Source organism: Protopterus annectens, chromosome 14.part0, assembly GCF_019279795.1.
Source record: "Protopterus annectens isolate FY-2018-M chromosome 14.part0, PAN1.0, whole genome shotgun sequence".
NCBI classification, from domain to species: domain Eukaryota; kingdom Metazoa; phylum Chordata; order Ceratodontiformes; family Protopteridae; genus Protopterus; species Protopterus annectens.
Window position 1 is genome coordinate 1,036,632,054 of NC_056748.1, and position 21,739 is coordinate 1,036,653,792.

General features: G+C 41.3%; 1 protein-coding gene across 3 annotated transcripts in view; it reads left to right on the forward strand.

The window, feature by feature from the left end:
* GJB1 (gap junction protein beta 1) overlaps positions 1-21,739 on the forward strand; it is a 272,150-nt gene that overhangs the window by 80,057 nt on the left and 170,354 nt on the right. Inside the window, exon 1 of one of the 3 annotated variants that reach the window (XM_044056842.1) lies at positions 8,067-8,514. The exons of the other annotated variants lie outside the window; for them this stretch is intronic. The gene's annotated coding sequence lies outside the window, so the exon portion shown is untranslated. Of the gene's footprint in view, positions 1-8,066; positions 8,515-21,739 lie in introns of those variants that run through there. 3 annotated transcript variants of the gene reach the window in all.

The following is a 21,739-nucleotide window of genomic DNA, read 5'->3' on the forward strand; positions in this document are numbered from 1 at the left end:
GGCCGACTTGGTTCCAAGGATGGAACCGACACCCTTCAGTAAGGAATGAATGAAGATTAACAACATCAGATAGTCCAGTTAGAATTGAACAGCATGGGAAAGTAGTAAGTAAAAACAAGGAAGGTGCTCACAGTATAGAAGAAAGTGATTAAAGGAAAGACCTACTTAATTTAATAGCAATGGATAGACATATTAAGATAAAGTGAGGAAACAGATTACAGAAACTAAATAAGACACAAAATGAAGAAAGACTGATAAAACAGATGAAGATTGTAATCGGGACTATAAAGATAAATTCATGTGATATAACACAAATAAATATGGTATATTACTGTGCAGCTAAACTAATAACAGATGAAGTGTTATCAAGTAAGAAATAGAATGTCACCATGAAAGCTTTAAATAGAAAAAAGTATAAAAGCCACTAAGATAAGGAGTATTACTGTTAGAAGAATAGAGAATAGGGAACAGCTCATCAAAAATGCTTAGAACGATATAGTAAAAGCAGCACAATATTAAAACAGACCAGAATTTACTATATACACACAAGCAGAATAACACAGAAAGTATCCAGATAAGAGTGCAAAATAAGTAATTCATTGATGACCAAAAAAGGTTTTATAAATAACTGGAAAGCAAAGCAAAAGGAATAGAAACACCAAAAGAAGAAATAGATACATTTTGTAAAAAGAATTTATGACGATCCTATTGAACATAACAAAGATAGCGAATGGACAGAAGCATTAAAAGAAATGTAAGAAACTCTAACATAGAGGATGTGAAATAGGATGAAGTAACAGCATGAGAAATAGAGACACAAGTAAGAAAAGCTCTTAAATGAAAAAATCACATGCTCAGATGTAGTATCTAACTTTTGGCTAAAGGCATTAACATTGTTACAAAAAGATTTAGTCTTGAGTAAAAATGACTTGAATGCGTATCCTGAACAAACACCAACCTGACAGTACTCCTCAATACGACTAAACCTGCAAGCCATCCTAAGAACACTAGACCAATAACAACACTATACAAAATTTGGAATTGATGCAGACAGAGTTTATAGCTACTAAAAAAAAATCAATTATGGCAATAGAACAAAAATGTCCACTCCACCACATGCACAGGAACCAAAAATGGCAGCAGCTCACAAAAAGCAAAATAAAATGCGTCAATTGTCCCAAAAAAACAGCAGCAAAATGCATTGTGAGCTGCTGCCATTTTTGGTTCCTGTGCATGTGGTGGAGTGAACCTTTTATCTTTTTTACGTTTCGTGTCACAGGAGCCTTTATCCTATTGTTGGGTGCATTTACACTTGGTTTGACTTTAATAGAACAAAAAAGGTAATAAAAGAAAGTCACATGGAACAAAGGATCATGTATTATTAAATAAAGCCATAACAAGGGGAAGAATTTAAGCATAGTTTGGATAGATTACAAAAAAAAAACATTCAACAGCATCCCACATTTATGGATAATGGAATGCTTACAGATGTAGAAGATACACTCTACATTGATCAACTGCATTAAAGTAACCATGAAACAATGACAAACCGCATTGCAGCTAAACTACGATAAATGACAAATTATTATCCAAGAGATAAAAATTCAAAGGGGGGTATTCGAGGGTGATTCTTTGGTGTCATTGCTGTTCTGAATTAACCTTAACTCATTACGCTACTTATTTAAAGATTAGGCTATGGCTGCAGCTTAATATCCAAATATCAGTCTTGTTTACAGACATCTCATCTGTGTTTTCTGGATGATTTAAAATTATATAGTTTGTTATAGAAGGACTGGAAAGCACAACTACAAATGGTTAAAACCTTCTGAGATGAATTAATAATTACACTTGGTTTTAATAAATGTGAAAAGGCAACAAAATTTATAAAAGAAAAGCTGCAGCACCCAAAATATATTAGCCCAGTACATGAATATGATATAACGGAACTTGAAAAGGAGGGTGTATATAATTATCTGGGAATAGAAGAGGAGGCAAAATTAAAACATAAATAAATGAGAACAAAGCTCAGTAAATAATATTTCAGAAGACTAAATCAAATACTGAAAACTGATGACATCTTGGAATAAAGTGTGAGCTACAAATCAATTTGGTCTTCCTGTTCTAACTTAATAACATTGCTTTGTTTGACCAGACCCAAACAACACTGAATCAACTGGATAAGAAAACAAAAAAAAGTGTCACATGGTTATCAAATGTTATATAAAAACAGTGCATACAAAATCACACATCCCTCACTCTGAAGGCAGTATTGGCCTCCTCGAAACTAATACATGTACAGGTCTGCAGTCATAGGACTGCATACATATTTGCTGCCCTCATCAGATCCAAACTGAAATTTCTAAAGCATGAAGAGAAGTCTAAGATGACATTTTTGTTTAATTTACCAAAAGCATTTCAAAGCAAAGTTGTAGTGGAAATCAAACCAGAAGTAGAGAAGTGTCAAACAGCAAATGAAAATGATAAAAAAGAATATAAAGAAAAGGAAAGAAAATAGGAAAGTGCACCAATATAGTGGCAAGTATAGATAAATCCTAGAACATCCATATGTTGACCAAGATTTCACAACAGAGTGGTTAAGAACAGGTGACTGTAAACCAAAAGATGAAAGGCTAATAATGGGCATCCCAAGACAGAGGGCTAGCGACACTCCAGTATACAAAGTCTATAGAAAAAGCTGGAGAAACAGACAAATGCAGGTTCTGTAAAACAGAAAAGGAAACACCTGCACATCTCATTGCTGAGTATGACAGTCTCATCGCTGAAAAGCACAATAATGTGGTATGACTGTTAACTGGTGATTGTGCAAACACAATATAGCAGTCAGTGAGAAACACTGGAAATGGGAGCCATAAAGCATTATTGACACTGATGAAGGTCATATCACATGGGATCACCCAATACCAAAAGTTTAACAAATAGATACAAGAAAACCACTAATAGTAGTACAAGAAAAAATGTAAAAGTAGTATTAATCACTGAAGTTGCTAAAGAGTCCCAAAGTCATAAAGTATCAGGATTTGCAAGCAAACTTAAATACATTACTTGTAACCGCATATGAACTACACAAGGAGGCAATTTTGGGTACATTGCTGGTACTGCAAAGAGCACACATCAAAGAATGAAGCACTACTAATCATGAATTGTAATCATACCCTGACTTAGGAATGGGATCCATTCCCATCACCATATCTGAAACACAAAACATTTGGATAAATTAAAAAAATGGAAAACTTTTAGACCTCCCATCCAGAGTAACAAGAGCCATGCACTGATTAGGTCTGCCTCAGTACTCATTTGTATGCAGGATGTGAGCAACTCACCAACCCGAGGTCAACAATGAAAGACCCCTGACATTCTTAGCTGTAGTTAAAACTAGCATTGTAACACCAGACCTCTCCTCTAAGATACAGCGATAAAAAATGACAATCTTAAGCAGCAAATCCTCTGAATGCACACCTTTCAGGCATGAAAGTTGATAGATGACCCCTTCGAACATCCTTGTTCTGAATCCTGTTCACTGTTTGGCACAGAGGTTTCCTGGAAGGCATAACCACTACCACATAATTGGAGCTGGTGGACACAACATCACTGACTACATCAAAGCGGTTGCCCTGACATTACTTCACTTTTTTGTAACTCTTTCACTGAAGGATACTTCTACACTTCAGCAACATCAGGCAGACAGTGATGAGCTGAACTCTGGAGCATTTCCTTACCACTGGACATGTACAATGTCACTGCACAACCCCTGCATCTCTCAGACAGTTTGCCTTTATAGCCACAGTGCTAATTTCCCTTTGTCTCTCTCTCTTCATATTATATAAATATCCATTGATTGCGATCATCTCCTTGCCCCTCTGTGAGTGGACTGTACAATATGTACCAGTGGCCTCCACAGACTTGCTGTCTGACACATGGCAAACCACAGATACAACTGTGGTAAGTAAACCACGTATTGGAAACTGATGACGGCACAATTGTGGCTCAGAACATATAACAGAATAAGAACAGGAGAAACATACCATCCAAAGAGGATACTCCAATACATGAAAACACATCAGATTAGACAGACAAAGCAGCTTGTAATACCGATAACACAAATGTAAGCATAACTGTATAGATTACAGTATGCCAGACATGTCTGTCATTATCACCTATCTTGTGCTACATGCTATGCAGCCTATACAACAGGACTCTCAATGTGCCCAGCTGCAGGTTATACAACTAATTTATGTACCTGTCATGTTGCTGATTTCATTATGCAGACTGAATGACAACAGTACAGTGCCCTTTGTTGATTGCTGATAAAACCTGTCAGTGGCAAAACTCTGAACATGACGACTACTACTTCATTATGTATGCATCTGCATTTTTTGTGTTTGGATCACTATACATCCATGTCTCTTTACTATCACACCCATACTACTTCAAATAGTGTAACAGCACTTTAGGGCATACATTCACTGTCTGACAACATATGCTGTTTTACAGTTTGTTTGTCTTAGCTTACATCAGTATTGCAGTACACACAACAACTATGGCAATCAGAGATCTTATGATTACTATTACCAGTCTCAATCATGTATGTTTCAAAGAAAGGGCCACAACGCATTATTGACAGCGATGAAGTTCATATTGGATGTATTAGTGATATGAAAATCTTTCCTTGACATAGAAACCTATCATTCTGAGTATCAGCTTATACTCAATCCATATAAAACAAAACTGATGCTCTTCTTGAATAACAAAACACCTAATCACCATCCCCTCTTTGCCATCTACTCCTCCAACAAAACTACAACTGAATCTGTAGATCACACCAAACTACTTGGGGTCACAATCGATAACTGTTTAAAATTTAACAAACACTTAGCTCTAACCTTCAAAAAGGTCCACATTAAACCGGGCTCACTATACAGAGTAAAGCCACACCTTACCAGCACCTCCAGTCATTCTATATCCCGAAAGAATCTTCTCTCCACCCTTCTATACACCTCTTCCATTTTCACAAACCTTATAAAAAGAAGCCTGTTACAACAATATTGGAAATTTGCCACTAACCAACCTTACAGGTCGCATCACTGCTCTGCTTTGATCCAACCTAATTGGATCAAACTACCCAGCCTCCTGTGCTTCAACCAACTATTTATTGCCCAGTCCATCATTCACGAACCAGATAATTTGCCCTGCACTCAAAAACCTAGTACAGCCCTATTCTAACTGCAGAATCCTAAGGTCTTCTGACAAACTACTACTGAAAGTTAGTAAGTCCAACAATAATTTTGGGGATTCTATGTTCTCCTACCAAATATCTAAGTCCTGGAATTCCACCCATCAACACACATTAAATAGTACACCTAACCAATAACTGGCTTTGCTTCTGCACAACTCCAAGCTGACCATACTATGCTTTCTATTTCAGTTTTCAATGTCTACCTCTACTAGACACCTCCTATCTCCCACTTTTTATACATCAAGATTGCCAAGTAAACTGTTGATATGTTTTATGTTTAGCCGAATTTCTCTGAAATATATTGTCTCTCTCATATTTTACACATGTCCTACTTGTTGTTCACTTTTTGACTGTTGTTAATTTTTGTGATTGTGCCATATGTTCCACTGTATTTTACTTTACAACTTCAATGGTAAATGTTACATTACAACTTCAATAGTAAGTGTTAAATTTTTGTAATGGAGCTTTTCTCCCCTGGCCTCTGCTGAAAATGGACTTCTGGCCCAGTCAGACCTTCCCACTACACAAATGTAAATAAATAAATATCACATAGGATCACCCAATACCAAAAGTTTAAAAAATAGATGCAAGAAAACCAGATACAGTAGTCCAAGAAAAGAATATAATAGTAGTATTAATCACTGAAGCTGCTAAAGGGTCACAATGTCAAAGTATCAGGATTTGCAAGCAAACTTAAATACGCTACTTGTAATGCATATGAACTGCAGAAGGAGGCAATTTTGGATACATTGCTGGTACACAAGAGCCCTGCTACTATTCAATAAAGTGAAACCAATGTGGGTTTTTTTGGTATATACAATTACCTCTGTATTAGACTTTGTCTTGTATTTGAAGTTTTCTGTATCCACTGTTATGTCTGCTTTGATAAGCGTTCTTTATGGAGCTTTTCTCCTCAGACCTCCACTGAAAATGCGCTCAAGCTCAGTCAGACTAACCCAGTTAACAAATGTCAAAATAAATAAATAAAAATAAAAAGGCCAATGCATTTGCATCCATGCATGAGTGTACAAGTTTAAAAAAAAAACACAGCGAACCACAAATGATCACTCTTAAAAGAAAGTCAAAAATTGAAAAACACATTAAAAATATATATAAATATACATTTTTTGAAGGGGCAAGCCACCCTGCACCTTTATGAAGGCCTGTTCCCCCAACCCCCCAGGTGTTTATATATACCAATGCTGAGATTGCCCAACAGCAAATTCCCTTTCCCCACTATAGTATGACCTCCAACAAAGTAATGCTGGCACCCAGTAATTATGTGACTATTTCATCACTTGTGTCAGCATTCCAAATGTTCAGTGTTCTGAACAGTCGACCAAGTGACCTTTTCCTGTTTTTATGTGTGTGTTATATGGATTCTATTCATGTGACTGAAAACTAAAAATGTTGAAAACCCAAAATATTAAAAATGGGAATTTACCCTTTCCTCCATGTAGTGCAAACTCAGAGTAGGTAGATTTAATTAGGGGGGTGGATACAGCCCTCTACATGGGAGAGCATGGAGGACTGACTCCCCTGCATTAAATAGCTTTCAATATTTTGAATTTATATTATGGAGTTTGGACATTCTGGGTTTTCAATCAAATGAAATGAATCTGGCTGTGTGTGTGTGTGTGTGTGTGTGTGTGTGTGTGTGTGTGTGTGTGTGTGTGTGAGATAAAATACACAGATATTTAGATGTACATGCAAACATTATGTACAGTTATATTGTCTCAGTGGCATCCCTAACTGTGCCGCAAAATACTGCTGTGTCCTTTGCAACTTCACATAATGCACATTAATACAAAATATTATTTATATTATAAAGCAGAGCAGATAGAAAGAGAGAGAAAAACATAAATAGATAATTGAGACATACAGGAAAAAGCGAGAGAAAGACTATTCTTTTTTTTTCATATAGCAGTTATGGGGGTTTTTTTGGCCTAACTACCCATCTGCCATGCAGAGTTTTCAAGCATTTCAGATGCTTATATAGGAAAATTTCTCAGAACAGGAAACAGTTTTCAATCATAGATTGCAGAACAACTGCTTAAAGACTTAGTAGAGTAAAACCATGAAAACTGTTAGGCATCTTCTTGCAAATAAGTATGTTTCTCACAGAAATATAGTGAAAGTGGAGAATGAAGAGAAAATGTTTATTATGGCTCTGTTTTATTTTACTTCACTGAAATCACCCAGTGTGCACTACATTGTCTTACCCAGAAAACAGTTACCTCTCTGGGCTAAGACCAAGCAGCAATGATTGACCAACATGGAATGTTTATGTTAAATCTGCCCACATGATCTCCAAGCTGTGTAAAAAATGACAGCATCGCACTTTAATGTTGTCAGCCTCTTACCTTTCAATGAAGCTGAGTTTGTCAAAAAAGCATAAAATTCTGAATAGGAGAACTGTCTAAATATCATAAGCATCATCCTGTAAATCTAAAGGGGAAAAGGCTTTAATCTAATTAGCATAAAAACTATTTTTTCTAGCCTCAGGTCTCCACTAGACTAACTCCAGAACAATTAACAATAAGAGAAGAGTAATGTGTATTGTGTCCACGCAGATTACTTCTTGCGCAGGGGGGTAGGCGGAAATCGCAGCTTTTGATCTGAATTGTAAAGTGTCTTTTTAGCTCTGATGAAGGGCCCTATTGTATGGTAAGCAGTTTGAGAAGGAGCATATGACTGATTTGTGCAGGGTGGTGGTGGCTAGTGACATAGGCTGCCAGTACATTTACAAAAGACATGGTGCTCGACCTTGGCAAAAAGGAAGCTCACAAAGGGAACTAAAAGCATTTTGACTCATTCAGTTGGGGAAAAGTCTTAACATATATGGAACTGCTTAAGATTAAAGAAAGAGACTGCTCAAGCCCTCTGTGTTCCATGCAGCATCTGAATGGGTTGGAACATCTCTGCATCTTATTACATTTTGTTCTTGTGCTCTAAATAACTACACTATCTTATTTGCATTCATCTGGGAGGAAGATTTCATCTCTCTGGGAAAACAGTCAACTTCTATACAACTTTCCACATTCCAGTCTTACAATTTCTTTGGTGGACAGCATCCCTGTGCTTGTAAAATGTGATAGACTGCCAGCATAAAAGCCTAAGAACTGTTATTGTTACACACCATAGTGCAATGACGTTTGCCCCCACACTGGGATACATTTATAGCTAATGAAGGTGAGCTCAAACTACTTTGGAGCCTAAAGAACTTTATCTTTCCTTGAGCAACACAGAATCTGGATCAGGTAAAAGCAACTATCTTTTACAATGCTGTATTTGGTGCTAGTGAAAGGTAAGGGAATGACTACAGTGGAAAAAGAAGCCTTAGCCTTCTAATCACAGCATTAATGTGTGTGTGTGTGTGTGTGTGTGTGTGTGTGTGTGTGTGTGTGTGTGTGTGTGTGTGTGTGTGTGTGTGTACATGTGTGCACTTATGTGCCTATGTGTATTTGTGCAAGTGTTTGTGTGTTTGTGTGTATTCCTGCATGTGTCTGTCTCCTTGTATGTGTCTGTGCAAGCATATGCATGTATATTTTCAAGCAGGTGCACAAACATATTCACGTGTGTGAATGTATGCGTGTCATCCTTTTCTATAGCTAGACCAATGAGACTATTTTTTGTGAGGGGATGCAAACTGAAGAGCTCAATTAAAAATTAGGCTAACACTAACCACTTGTATTTGAAATAAAATAACTCCATCCCTGTGGCATCTGCCACCCTGGTAAGTCTGTGACTGCCTGCCTAGAGATTTTTTTTTTTAAGCAGTCACAGATAATTTTCCCAACAGGTTTTTGCTTTAATTTAGTTAATCTTATTCCTCTTGTAAAGATTCCAAAAAGAACTGGGTATCCATGTTATGCTGACATTTTGTTCCTTGTTTTAGTTTTACCTAATGTGTTATTTTCTAATTTTTGTAAAACACTGAGTGAACGCTGCTTTATTTTAAAAAATATATTGCTGACTAACGCTAGGGATGCAGCAATTTACTACTGAAAGTTATAGTTTCACAACCTTTAAGTACAGGAATTTTCCATACTAGAGCTGCAGCTGAACAAATTCATGCCCTGTTTGTTTGTTATTGAGGTTTTTGAAACTAAACATTAATGCACAAAATTAACTCAGTATCTGCACACAGGTGTGCGTGTGTGTGTATATTAGTATACGCATACACACAATGCATACACACATATATGTGTATATGTGTGTATGCAGGTGTGTGTGTATATGTGTGTATGCAGGTAGTTGTGTGTGTATGTGTGTGTGCATATAATCTTGTTTTTCTGCATGTGTACTTGTTTTATGAATCTGTAATGAAAAATCCAACTTGAATTAAGCCAAATGTCCTTAAGAACATACAACTTACACTCAGTGTTGTCACTAAAATAAATGGAAATGAGTTTAAAAATATATACAGTAAATTAGGAAGTAAAGCTTTGGGGTGGCCGTGGTGGTGCAGCGGTTAGCGTTGCCGCCTCACAGCAAGAGGTTCTCCAGTTCGATCCTCGGCTAGGGTGCCTTCTGTGCTGAGTCTGCATGTCCTCTCTGTGGTCGCGTGAGTTTCCTCCAGGTGCTCCGGATTCCTCCCACACCCAAAAGGCATGCTGTAGGTGGATTGGACACTCTAAATTGGCCCTAGGTGTGAGTGTGTGCATGTGTGTGCCTTCTGGGAAAGGTTCGGCACTGGGCTGGCAACTCAACACCGGAAAACTCCACTGCCAATCATGAGTTGACAGGTGATCCGCTGTGGCGCTCCCTAACCGGGAAAAGACGAAATAAGAAGAAAAAGGAAGTAAAGCTTTGACTGCTGTACTATGAAGTGGACAGGTGGGAAACAGGTACGATAATTACGTGGTGCAAGAACAGTGGCTTCCCAAACAAGACTCCAGGCAGGGATGAAGTTAAGCAAGAGTGAGAGCAGAAAACCTAGTGTGATGTCACAAGATGTGTGGCTACTGAAAGAGTCAGCTGACATCCTAGACTAGGAAGCACATAACTAGAAGATCAAATTGTACATCCCCCTTTTATACCTACATGTCTGCAATACTAAGAAGTGTTCAGTGACTTATAATGCTTACTCCCCTTTTTGCAGCACTAGCTGTGCTGATAAGCCTTTAGCACAGTGTGCATTAAAAACAGCTGATTTAAAACTCAAAGTCCAGCTTTATTTCAAAAGAAGTGGGCAGGGTTCAACTCAACAGACATTCTTTCCAGTGCAGTTTGTTATTTGGGTATTATTATGTGCCCTCTTTGAATGTTTACAGAAAAAAAACTTTTAAGACAAATTGTATTGTTCCTTAGCCTACAAATGTTGTTTGGAACTCAAAAGGAAAAAAAAACTTCAATAAATAATTGAATGTATTCCAACTATGTGACACAAAAGTTGCACCTTAACCTTTAGCTGAAGCATTCAAACAACATCAACAGACAAAAGGGTGAGCAAAGTCTGAAACCTGTTTACATTAATGAGCTAATCTAGGTGCTAGCATATATTTAATAAATGTTACACTCAAAAATCACCAATCTAAAAAGCCTTCAACAGAATACTCAAAATAAAGAAAGAAATGTAACTCATTATTTTAGAAGGTAACTCGATCTGTGTTAAAGGCAGCTTTTGAGATTTAACTTCAGCTCAGCCTCTATATACATTTTTTTCTATTTATATTAGCAGTGTAGTACTGTAATGTATGACAACAGTTATTCAAGGAAAAAGTGTGTTGTTTCAACCTGCCTCTATTCCTGCAAGGGATTAAACTGACTTGTAACTATAACTCAAATTTGTTGGCAAATGTATTAGCAAGAAAATATTATCACTGGTAATACATTTTTGAAAACTGAGACCCATCATTCCATGTTACTGTTCATCTTTCCATTCTAGAACAACCGCTTGTTATAGTTCTAGAGCAGAAATATGGGGTAATAATGTAATACCGAATCAATGAACCAAGAATACTTAACTCTGCTGACTCATACTTACCAAAAGGTGCTAAAATCATGGAAAGAGAAAAAGGTAGTAAGACAGTATGGGGGTTTTAAGTAGCACAGCTTTCCAGAAGACACCAGATGAAAAAAATCTCAGAACTGCAGGATTGATGTTTTGTCATCAGTAATCCCAATACAACCTAAAAAAATGTAATCCCAATACAACCAAGGACAGCAGTTACCACCAGTGTTATATTGCTTTTATATGAAATTTTCATTCATTGTCATTTGATTAGGATATGAGTTCTGGACTAAACCACAAGTTTTGGGGTGGATTGTGTGAAGGAAACTATAGTCTGCAGGAAACAATCTGTTTACAGCTAATCATTCTTGACAACTAAATTACAGTAAATACTGTCATTTACCTTTGTTCATTCTATTCATACGTGAAGACTGCACAAGTGGCAAAGAATATCAGCATTTCCACAAAGCCGTTATTCCATACAAAGGATGGAATACTATTTTCTAATCCAGATGAAATTCCCATCTATACAGCAAGCCTGACCACCCTAGAAGGCAATCCAAGCCACCAGTATTCTCCATATATGTGTGTGTGTGTGTGTGTGTGTGTGTGTGTGTGTGTGTGTGTGTGTGTGTGTGTGTGTGTGTGTGTGTGCTTCTACATATTCTTTTACATTTCTAAATAGTTACTTCTGTTACTTCTTTATTGTGCTGAATCTCACACCATGTTACAGGGATAAATCAAGGACAACACTGAAATAATAGTAGTAATTCTTTATTTATAAAATGAAGTTTAAGTAATTACCATACCATTAGATCTTCATGATCCACGTCTGTTAACTTCAACAACAGGACTGGTAGCCTCAGGATGCCTCAGGAGACTCTCCCAGGCTCAAAAGTCCTCCTCCCCACTCCCATACTGTTCTCTACCTGCCCTTCTTTCCAGATCAAGTTTGCCCTATTATATCCATTACTAAGCAAGCAAAATTAGACTCACGTAGCTAAACTTTTAGTTATGTACTCACCATAACTTTAGATGTTTGGGATCCATCTCGCCTACATTCTGTACTGATGGGCTCGGAGCCGATCCTCGGCTCCGACTCGGCACGCTATGCTATAGAGCGAAGCCTCTTATTGGCTGAGCTATTCTCTATCCCAGGATGCACCACCACTAATCCCCCAGATCTTGTTTGTCCGCATTCATGCACACACACATAACTTGTTTATATAACATTGCCAGATGTTTCAAGATGAAACAATAGAATTTGGACCGTCCGATCTCTTCCGATCTCCAAGGCAGGGGGAAAGAGGGTGGGTTATTGGGAATGTAGGCGAGATGGATCCCAAACAAATAAAGTTATGGTGAGTACATAACTAAAAGATGTTATGTGATCCTATCTCGCCTACATTCTGTACTGATGGGACAGCGTCCCTAGCACTAAATCCTGGGTGGCTCACTGGAAAACACTCCTGAGCACTGTGGAACCAAATGAAGCTCGCCCCCGAGATGCCACATCCAATTTGTAGTGGGAAATGAAAGTGTGCGGGGAAGACCACGTAGCCGCAGCACAAATGTCACTAATTGCAAGCTTAGAATGGAATGCTATTGAAGTAGCCATAGCTCTTGTAGAGTGAGCTTTGACAGAGGTCGTAAGCTCTTTATTAGAAGAGGTATAAGCTTGACTAATACAGTCCCTGATCCATTTGGCAATAGTGACCTTTGTGATGGCTTTGCCCAATTTATTATCCGAAAAGGACACAAACAATTGATCTGTTTTCCTTGTTTGTTTGGTCCTGTCTAAATAAAAATGCAATTGCCTGTGAACATCCAATGTGTGGAAGATGTATTCCGCTTTGTTTGAGTACTTTGGAAAGAAAACTGGAAGTTCTAATGACTGTTGCAGGCAAAAACTGGAACAAACTTTAGGGACAAAGGATGGATTAGGCCTGAGGGATACTCTATCTTTGTGAAAAAACAGGTACGGTGGTTTTACAGATAGAGCTTGAAGCTCTGAAACCCTTCTGGCAGAAGTAATCGCGACCAGAAAGGCAGTTTTCCAAGATAGAAATTTCAAATCACATGTTGCTGCCAGTTCGAAGGGGGAGGAGGAGGTTAAGGCACGTAATACCACATCGAGATCCCACGGAGGAGCAGGATGAGAAATCGGAGGTCGTAAAAGCGCAGCACCTTTCATGAAGGTTTTACACAATCTGTTGCTCATTAAAGGTGGGTTTATAGATTCATGAAAATTGGAAATAGCTGCCAATTGGACCTTGATGGTAGAGACTGAAGAACCTTGATTGAATAGGGAAGTTAGAAATTTCAGGACTTCCGATACAGGAATAGTGATGGGATCCAGACCCCGGAGTTCAGCCCAAATAGCAAATCTCTTCCATTTGCTAGTATACAATTTCTTAGTGGCAGACTTGTGGGCCGAAGATAAGATATGTATGACTTCCGGGTCTAAGGTATAATTCCTGACTATAGTCGGAAGAGGAGGAGCCAAGCTGTTAACTTCAAAGTGTGAAGGGACTGGTGGAGCTGTCCCGACTGATGAATTAATAGGTCTGGGATCTGATCCAGGAACCATGGATCGTCCAGTGCATATTTCCGAAGATAGGGGAACCATACCTGACGAGGCCAGTAAGGGGTAACTAAGATCATTTTGCTCCCCAAGTGAGACGCCTTTTGGATCACTCTGGGAAGGAGGGGAACTGGGGGGAAGGCGTATAGCAAGCCGGTGGGCCAAGGATGGGCTAATGCGTCCATAGGACTCTCCCCCGGAGCTGGAGTGAGGGAGAAGAACTTTCTGCACTTCGCGTTCAGCGGGGTTGCGAAGAGGTCACAACAAGGAGTTCCCCATCTGCTGAAGATCTGAGTTGTCACTGCATTGTTCAGAGACCACTCGTGAGGAGAGATGATAGTTCTGCTCAGTCTGTCGGCTATCACGTTGGATTTGCCAGGGATATGAGTTGCTATCAGAAAACGTCTGGTCGCCACTGCCCATTCCCGGACTCTCATAGCCTCTCTGCAAAGAGGGTAGGATCTGGTCCCTCCCTGCTTGTTCAGATACCAGACCACTGACATGTTGTCGGAGTGAATGGCAATTACGCCCTGAGGGAGGTAATTGTGGAGGGCTTGTAGAGATAGAAGCACCGCCCTCATTTCCAAAATGTTGATATGAAGAAGACTCTCTTCTGAATGCCATTTGCCTTGGACTGACCTGCCCAGGGAATGCCCCCCCACCCCATCTGGGAGGCGTCCATAGTCAAAGTGGCCATAGGAGGAGGTGGAACAAAGGGTCGACCCTGATCCAGATTGGAGGGCACCAGCCACCAGCGAAGGTCCCGTTTGCAGGTTTCCGTGATCCGTATGAGATGACTGAGAGGGAGATCCTGAAAGGACCACTGTGTCGAAAGAAGCCACTGGAGAATTCTCATATGCAATCTTGCTAGGGGAACTAGAAGAACAGTGGCCGACATAGATCCCAATAGCTGCAGGACCATCCTGGCTGGAGCTTTGGATCTGAGAAGCAAGGCTCGGACTTGAGCTTGTATAGTTTGTATCCTTTCTGTAGGAAGATAGACCCGCATTCGGTTTGAGTCTATCTCTACTCCGATGAATCTAATGCGCTGAGATGGCAGCAACACAGACTTTGGCCAATTGAAGGTGATTCCAAGGGAAGTGCCTAGTGATATTGTGGCTTGTAGGTTCTGCAATAGTGGATGCCTGGAGGTGGCAGTTAGGAGCCAGTCGTCCAGATACGGAAACACCTGGAATCCTAGACTCCTCAGGTGAGCAGTCACGACCGCCAAACATTTGGTGAACACCCTGGGGGCTGTGGTGAGACCAAAGGGCAGCGCGCGGAACTGAAAATGACTGTCTCCTAGGCTGAAGCGCAAATGTCTCCTGGACGCCTGATCTACCAGGATGTGGTAATAGGTGTCCTTAAGATCTATGGAGCACATTCAAACACCTTTCTCCAGCAGTGGGAGAATGGATTGTAAGGTGACCATTCAGAACTTGGACTTTTTGACTGAACGATTTAGAATGCTGAGATCCAAAATGGGCCTCAAGTCCCCGGTCTTTTTTGGCACCAAAAAGAATCTTGAGTAAGTCCCTAATCTGATCTGGTCTGTGGGGACCGGTTGGATGACTCCTTTTTGAAGCAGCTTTGAGACTTCTAAGGCTGCAATTTCCCGTTGACTGGGTGGCGGGTCCGGGATTTTCTTGGACGGAGGTGGGGAGTGAGAAAAAGGGATGGCGTAACCTCCGGCGATAATTCGAAGCACCCATCGGTCCTGAGTGATACCTTCCCAGGCTTTTAAGTGCCTCGAAAAACGACCCCCGACTGACTCCGGAGCTGCACAGTCAGGCAATCCTTCAGGGATTGTGGAAGGCTGAAGAGCCACGAAAGGACTCACGGTCTCCAGTGTTGTGGGGGCCTCTGCTGCCTCTGGGACAGCGTCTTCCAGAAAAATTTCCCCCTCCTCTGCCTCTAGAAGGGGGATCGTCCTGCTGCGAGGGATAAGACTTCTGGGATCTACGGAACCACATTTTCCCTCCTCTTTTAGCCTTGGGATAAGGCTGAAAGGGAGTGGAAAATCGTGCCCCTACGGCAGTCAAAGTCTTACCTTCTTGCTCGCAGCGGGTCAATGTGTCCTTTACCTTGGGTCCAAACAAAGAGGACCCATCAAAGGGAGCATTGGCAAAGGAAGACTTAAAGGCTTCCACAAAATGACACAGGCGGAGCCAGGCTTGCCTCCGTAGAGCAATACCCGTACCCGCCGCTCTACTCGCCCCCTCGGCCGCATATGAAATGAGCCTCATGGACGAGTTTGATATTGATGACAGCGTAGCCAACTGAGAGCCAACCGTCTGGGCCAGCTGCTCAGGTAGGTTACCCAAAAGGGTATCTGAAAGCTCCTTGATCAGATCCCTCTGAAACCTGGTGAAGTGCGTTAAATAGTTCAGGGACCTTACGGTAAAGGCTGCTGAACTGAGGGTGCGCTTCCCGTACCGATCCATGCTCCTAGACTCCTTATTAGGAGGATGGACGGACGTCGAAGCCTCTGCTACATCTTGTTGGGTAGCAGATGCCACCACCAAGGCATCTACAGCCACACCTTTGGTCAAAAACTCCTTCTCTGGGGGTGCTGATAGGAACTTATTTGGGCGAGCAGGCACCGGTTCCACAGAGTCTGGATGTTCCCACGCCCTTCGGCAGATCAAATCTAGGAGCTCGTCGAAGGGCGGAGACACACAGGAGGCGGAGGGCTGAGCCCCGAAGGCCTTAAGGAACACCGACTCGTCAGCAGAAGGGGGTTTGGAATGCCAGCCGCCTCGTTGTTTGAGGGCTTCCAAGATGTCTGCAAAGGAGACATCATCTGAGGACGACTTAGGGGACCCCTCCGCATCATCAAGATCAGTGTCTGACGTGAGAGACTCATCGGGGGAGTCGACATGCTTCCTCTTGCACGATCTTTTCCTTGGGAGTTCCTCTGAAGAAGCTTCAGAGGGACCTCCAGGAGGGGGGGAACCCCCAGTGGGGGTGACCTCAGGCCCCGGGGCTCCGCTGTCTAAGGACAGGGGGACTACCAAAGACCCAGTCTCCGTATGTAGGGAAGGTGCTTGTGAGACCGTGGAGGTAGCCAAAGAAGATTTGGCCAACGCACTCCTCATGGCCCTGAAGGCCGGACCACCAGAATCCTGGGAAGGTCCAACCCCCGTGGCCAAAACAGTAGACGGTACCCCCGCAGCTGACGCACCGAGAGGAAGGCTCGGAACCGGAAACATCAGTCCCGAAGCGTTCCCCCCGGGGCCGACAGAGGAGGTCCATGTACCAAACTCCGACTCGAGAGCCAGGGTTGGAGTAAGGGTCGGGGCCGACCCGAAAACCTCCATCGGCTCCACCAGCACCGGCTCCAACGGTGCCGAGGCTGTTGGAGGAGGAACCAGAACTACAGGGTGGGCCATCGGCTCCGAAGCCGAATGGGCTGGAGCCGAAACTAATTTCTGGAATACAGGAGACTGAAAAAGTCTTAGGAGCACCCTGTCGATGTCCGAATCTGACATCTTGGAAGATCGGGAGGAAACCGATCGGGTCCGAACCAACTTCTCCATCGGCTCCGAAGGACTGGGGGACCGGCTCCGAATAGACTCAACCAGTATCGGTGCCGAGGGAGATCCCAAAACAATTTCCCTCTGTGCCAAGGAGGGCTTCAGCACCGAAGGGGAAGAGTCTGAGCCGGCAACCCTCATCGGCTCCAAAATCAGTGGAGCCGATGAAGGTGACCTGCCTCTCGACGCCCCAGTCATCGGCTCCGAAACCAGAGGAGTCGAGACTGGAGGCATCGAGGCAGACCGTTCCGCGATCGGCTCTGAAGTCCGTGGAGCCGATGGAGAAGCCTGCCTGGACTTCTTAGAAGTCGGTTCCGACGGGCTGGTCGGAGCCGATGCTTTCTTTTTCTTAGTTGGAGAGGAAGAGGAAGATAAGGCCTCCTCGAAGGAGGGTTTGATCAGCCCTTTCAAGATTAATTTATTCTTCCTCTCTTGGAGGACCCTAGAGGAAAAGGCGTGACACACGCTGCAGGACTCCTGTAGGTGCTTGGCGCCTAAACAGTATACGCACGAGGAGTGATCATCGGTTATAGACATTTTATAATTGCACCTCGTGCACTTCTTGAATCCTGAGGGTCTATGTTCTTTGGACATAATGCCTCTAAAACACTCACTATAACAGTGGAAAAAAAAACACACTATCTATGTCAGAAAACAAAGATTTTAACAACAATAAATCCCTTTTCTTTTTTTTTTTTTTTAAAGAAAAAAAGCAAGATAACAAGTACAACAAACACCAAAAAGGAGGGCCAAGAACCCTCTAACTAAAACAGGTACTTGACCTCCCTAAAAATAAGAAAACTCACTAAGAAATAGGGGAAGGCCCCTCTAACTTAAACGGAAACCTTTCCCTAATCACTACACACAAATTTTCCACAAAAAATAATCAAAAACATGCAGAAACACAACGATAGCTGTTAAAACAGCTTTTGGGTAAGAAATAAAGAATTTCTTGACAGAAAAACTTTAAGAAAATAGCACTTAGCTCAGCCAAGTTTGAGACCACGTCCTAGCTTGTAAGCGGCAAACGAGATCTGGGGGATTAGTGGTGGTGCATCCTGGGATAGAGAATAGCTCAGCCAATAAGAGGCTTCGCTCTATAGCATAGCGTGCCGAGTCGGAGCCGAGGATCAGCTCCGAGCCCATCAGTACAGAATGTAGGCGAGATAGGATCACATAACATCTGGAGTTTGAATACTAAAACAAAGCAAAAGGAACGCCAAGCCATCAAACTTTAATATTAAAAAATCACAATACATTAAAACAACAGCAAGCTTTTGAGACCAGCTCTTCATCAGTTTCCTATACGCATCAAAACCATTCCTCCAGATCTCTCTGCAAGAGACCATAAGAAGACGGGAGATAGTGGGAGGGATGTTGAAGTGAATGGAAATGGATTGTGAAGGTCTAACATTATGGTAGCTACATAACTTTAACTAACATGATTCAGTTTGTCCACTTTAACAGTTGGACGGGGACCCCAGCTTCATCTCTTGTGTGATGTTGTAATAAAATGCCAGACAGGATGGTAGCCTGAAAGTCAACCTAGACCTCAAGATCACATCCAGCTAATAGTTACAGAAAAGTGTGCAGAGAAGCACACGTCATAGCTTCACAGACATCGTCAATAGTGTTTTAAAAAAGACAGTGATGGTACCTATAACCCTTGTAATACAGACCACGGGTGGTTAGGGAACATTTTGTTGTACTTTGTGTAACAATCTTTGATACAGTTTGAAAATCACCTGAACATGGTGACCCTGCATCCTTTCTGACCTGTTTTACCAGACACAAGGGAAACAAAAATGTGTGCCATGTTTTCTAACATATTTGGCTCGGTTTAGAAAAAAACTCTTGACAATGAACATCAAGACAGTATCAAAAATATTCTCCTTTTTTCAAATGCTGGAGGAAAATATTTAGAGATAAACTGACTGTTTAACATAAATTTCTGTGGTGATCTTGGGTATAAAGGTCAGATTAGCACATAAATATACTGGATCTTTATGAAAAATAATCAACAGGGGTTTTGAAAAAAGAGCCTCAAATTCGTAAACCTTACTTGCTGAATTTATTGTTCCTTAAAAAGGGAATTCCTTGAACAGAGGCGGTCAGTTTCTCCAACATAAACTTAAGGTCTCAGAGAGGACACAGTTCTCTAAGAAGAGGTCTCAACCGAAAGACACCTCTTAGGAAAGTTTTATAGACTTTTAAAGTTGCTAAAGAGGAAGAATTAAGCCCCTGATGAAATGTTCAAAACTGCAGAACACGTAGGATCAAAATTGAACTCCTGGCTAGTTGAAGAAAACTTTATTTATTTCTACAAACCTTTTGGGTGGAGGGCCTTTGGGCAACAATGAGTTCAATAGCACCCTGAGAAGGTAATAATTACAGTCCCTGGCTATTACTGGAACTGGAAATACCATGCTGTTTTCTTGCTGGACTGAAGGTCCAGGCAAGGTTTGTTGGTCAGATGGAAGAGAAGACTGACCCCTGTGATATATGAGGAGAAAAAGTCTCTCCAAAAACTAAAGCCACAGGAGATGGAAACAGACTTATTATGGTCAAAAATGGGCTACATGACTGCCTCCACTCCTTATGCAGTTGGATTTTCTATAAGAACTTGATTAAAAGGGAAATTAAAGGAATTTTGGAGGCCTCACATGGACTGCAGTATCCTGTTCCTAAACAGGGATGATGGAGAAATAGCTTCTGCATTGCCACCTGGTGGGAATGCAAACTGGTTCCTGCATGGGTTGTTCCATATAGCCATAGACCAATTTGTGGATCACTCATAAGGCATCAGCAGACACCAGATGGGCTTGTCTACAAGTGAATTGGTTTGACCTAGCATGCTTATTGTTGTTAGAATACAAATTGCACACTACAACAGCCATATGACCTCCTGACCAGGGGATAAGCCATTTACTGATATATCAAACCACTGAAAAACAGTCATAGATAGCACCTCGAGGAAGAAGTTCTGACAGACCCTGCAGCATTAGGATGATGCCCTCATCACTAGAAGATTTATATGCAGTGAGGCCTTTTGCTGTGATCAAGTGTCTTGAACTGTCTTTGCACACTAGTGGGAGTTGTGAGCATCCTGGTCCTCTTCTATGCTTACCATTCACTGAAAACCCTAGAGTGCGCTGTTGTGATTGGCCAGAGGGCTACTTTTGCACGGTATACTGATTTTCTCTGCCTTTATAAAGTCGTTGTATTTCTTGGAAATCACACCATTTGAAATATTGTTTTTGCCAATTTTCAGTCTCATCCAAGCCAGTTAAGAACTTTATCTTTTAGCTTCTTTAAGTGATATAAAAGATTGAAATGTTTGGTCTGCACTCTAGTCGTTCTCGCCTGTGTTTAAAATTTACTGAAGAAACCTAAGACTGTGTTGTGATTGGCCAGCAGGTATTTTGCATTGTTTGTTGATTTTTGCTGACTGTATAAAAGTTATTGCATTTGTACAATAATGTTCATTGGCAGCAGTTGGCAGTGCCATCTATACACACAGGTACTTAGAATCTCAATTGTCCTTATAAAACCAATCACTGAATTTTCTTCAGTACTTAGTTGTGCAGTGAGCAACTGGTTTGCACATAGAGAAGCACTGCCCCTAAACTGCAGTCTTTACCTATGTACCATCCAAGCAAGTCAGTTGTGAACCCCTCCTATACTCCCTTGAAGATTACATAATAAGCATCTGGAAAGTACAATTGCGCAAGTTCTACTTACGTGTAGCAGTAGATGTTCGAATTCCTCAGTGGCATTTTGGGTTATCTACCAAGGTAACCCAGTACCAGCCAGCTTTCAAAAGGTCAGACTCTCCTCCCTCTCTCTTCCTGTGACAGTTGATTGGCTGAGCATATCCTTAGAGGGAAGCCTCCAGGTGTAAAATGAAGTGAGTGTTCAGGCTTTTGTGCTTTGACAAACAAGAGAAGGAAAGTACCTGTAACCAGAATCAACTAGCAACAGTAAATTCACAGCCAATCACAATACCATATAAAAAAATCCAGCAACAACCAAATCAATGAAGTTGAAACCCACCTCAGCTACACATAGTCAGGAGGATGGCAGGAGGCTGCTGCCACTGAGGCAATGAGAAATTTGAACTTCTACTGCTACAGGTAAGTTTGACTTATGCAACTGTACTATGTTCATCATTCCCACTGCTTCAGTGGCAATTTGGATGGATTCCCAAAGCACACCATACCAAGTAGGTAGAAAGATAAGGATTCAGGCACTACAGACGAATGATCCTAGCAAAGCCTGCTCTAGACCTTGAAAAGGAATTCAGTTTGTAGTGCTATGTGCAAGTTTGAACAGAAGACCAGGTTGCTGCCTCAAGAATGCACCTATAGTCCACTCCTTTCCAATATGCCATTGAAGAGGCTAAGACCATA